Raw genomic sequence first — 2,860 nt, forward strand, 5'->3', positions numbered from 1 at the left:
TCATCGAATGATGATCCATAAACTGAGAAATCATCCATGAAGACTTCCATGAAGTCATCGATGAAGTCACCAAATAATGACATCATACACCGTTGGAAAGTGGCAGGGGCATTGCACAGTCCAAAAGGCATTCTCCTAAAGGAAAAGGTCCCATAAGGGCAAGTAAAAGTGGTTTTTTCCTGATCTCCTAGTGCAATGGGTACTTGAAGGTACCCGGAGTAGCCGTCCAGGAAGCAATAATATTCGTGCCCTACAAGTCTCTCTATCATCTGATCAATAAATGGCAGTGGAAAGTGATCTTTCCTAGTGGCCTCATTTAATTTTCGATAGTCTATGCACACCCTCCAGCCAGTTATTGTTCTTGTGGGAGTTGATTCATTATTTTCATTTATGATTACAGTCATCCCACCTTTCTTTGGTACGACTTGAACGGGACATACCCATGATGAATCTGAAATTGGATAAATAATACCTGCTTCGAGCCATTTCAGAATTTCTGCCTTTACCACTTGTTGCATTTTTGGATTCAGCCTCCTTTGTGGTTGTGCCTTGGGACTGCAGCCTTCCTCCATCAGAATTTTGTGTGTGCATACCAACGGGCTGTTTCCTTTTATGTCTGCAATGCTCCATCCTATGGCCGATATGTGTTGCTTGAGTACCCTCACAAGCTTTTCCTCTTGGAGGCCTGTCAAATCAGAAGAGATGATTACAGGTAAGGTGGAACTGTCTCCCAAAAACATATATTTTAAATGAAAGGGTAAGGGTTTGAGTTCCAAAGCTAGAGGTGTTTGATGGAGGGTAATAGTTGTTTAGAGGAGATCGGCCCATCTAATGGTAGAAACTTCCCTTTTCTTGGCTTGCATTCTTCTTGGCCGGCCTCTAAATAGTTTATTACCTCCTCTACTTCGTCCTCTACTACCTGCATGTTATTACCAGTATTAATGAGACAGTTTGCAAGTGGGTCATCTATCTTTGATTTATTAATTTCTGCTGCCACCACATCAATGGAATCGATTACATAAACTTCATGTTCTTTAGTATTAGGATACTTCAGGGTTTGAAAAACATTAAATATCATTTCTTCTCCATTAATCCTAAGAGTAAGTTGACCCTTTTGTACATCAATTAAAGCATTACCGGTTGCAAGAAAGGGTCTCCCTAGAATTAATGGCATCAATCTATCCTCCTCCATATCCAACACAATGAAATCAGCAGGGATGATGAAATTCCCTACTTTAACTAGGACATCTTCCACTATTCCCCTAGGGTATTTGATGCTTCGATCAGCTAGTTGTAGGGTAATGGTAGTAGGTGTTAGTTCATGTAATCCAAGTTTCTTAAAAATAGAGTAAGGCATTAAATTTATACTAGCACCAAGATCACACAAGGCTTTATCGAATTCAGCATTTCCTATGGTGTAGGGTATAGAGAAACTCCTTGGATCCTTCAATTTTGGTGGTAGCTTATTTTGAAGAATGGCTGAACATTCTTCGTTTAATTTTACCATCTCGCAATCCTCCCATTTTCTTTTGTTGGACATCACCTCCTTTAGGAATTTTGCATACTTGAGCATCTGCGATAACACATCAAGAAGAGGAAGGTTAATGCGAATCTTTTTAAATACTTCCAAAAATTTTTAAAATTGTGTATCTAATTTGGCCTTCAAAACTCTTCTTGGGTAGGGAATAGGGAGTTGGATTTCATGTAAATTTAGTTTAGGGGTACTTCCCTCATTCTCCTTTTGCAGATTGGCCAATTCAGCTTCCTTGTCGTCTTCTTGGGTTTCACCGATTGTCTTCCTGCTTCTTAGGGCTATGGCATTCACATGTTCTCAAGGATTTTTTTTTGTGTTGCTGGGCAGCCTTCCTTCTTTCCTTTCTGATAACATGCTCACAACCTGCCCCATTTGAGCTTCTAAGTTCTTAATTACTGTTTCATGGCTTTGGAATTTTGCTTCAGTAGTGTTGATGAACTTAGAAATCATCTCCTCCAGATTGCTCTTTTTCTCTTGTGGGGGCGGTTGTGGTTGGAATCCCATGGGTGCCTTTTGATATTGTTGCTCCAAGAGAAGTTGGGATGACTCCTCCACCCTGGGTTGTATGTATTTGAATATGGGTTGTAATTTGTCCTGCCAGCATGAGAGATAAAATTAGCATTCTCATGGGAAATAAAAGGACTATTTAATTGACAATCAGAATTGGCATGTTCTATTTGTCCACATAAATCGCATGAGATGCTAGATGTTGTATTAACAGCTGTAATACTAAAATTATCCAGTCTTTTATTTAAATTGGCTATTTGCACAGATAAGGATGCAAAGGAATCAATGTGGTGTACTCCCCTCTGATTGGTTCGATCATTGCCCCACAGGTAGTTGTTTGATGCCATCTCCTCCACTAAGTCATATGCTTCCTCCGGAGTTTTTCTCATGATTGTACCACCTGCGGCTGCATCAATAATGGACCAGTTAGAAGGGGTAATACCATTATAAAAGGTTGTATTTGTCGCCAAATTGGTATCCCATGGTGAGGACACCTCCTAAGCATCTCTTTAAATCTTTCCCATGCTTCATACAGGGACTCCCTCTCAAATTGAGCAAAAGTAGTAATATCATTAATTAATTTTGCTGTTTTGGAGGGTGGGAAATATTTAGCCAAAAATTTTTGGGTAAAATCATTCCAAGTAGTGATGCTTCCTGCAGGGAGTGAGTTGAGCCAATCTTTAGCTCTATCACGCAATGAAAAAGGAAATAATCTTAGCCTAATCGCATCATCACTAACTCCATTGTGTTTAAATGTATCACATATTTCAAGGAAGTTAACAATGTGTGCATTAGGGTCATCACTTGGTAACCCACTAA

The 2,860-nt window shown here is 39.6% G+C and overlaps 1 non-coding gene across 1 annotated transcript; it reads left to right on the forward strand.

The window, feature by feature from the left end:
- Positions 1-2,517: 2,517 nt before the first annotated feature.
- Positions 2,518-2,624, forward strand: LOC148789963 (small nucleolar RNA R71). Its single transcript, XR_016079944.1, has one exon. It is a non-coding gene; the product is annotated as a small nucleolar RNA R71 (small nucleolar RNA).
- Positions 2,625-2,860: the final 236 nt, after the last annotated feature.

This window comes from Nelumbo nucifera, chromosome 8 (genome assembly GCF_055504915.1).
Source record: "Nelumbo nucifera cultivar China Antique chromosome 8, China Antique-T2T, whole genome shotgun sequence".
Classification (NCBI taxonomy): domain Eukaryota; kingdom Viridiplantae; phylum Streptophyta; class Magnoliopsida; order Proteales; family Nelumbonaceae; genus Nelumbo; species Nelumbo nucifera.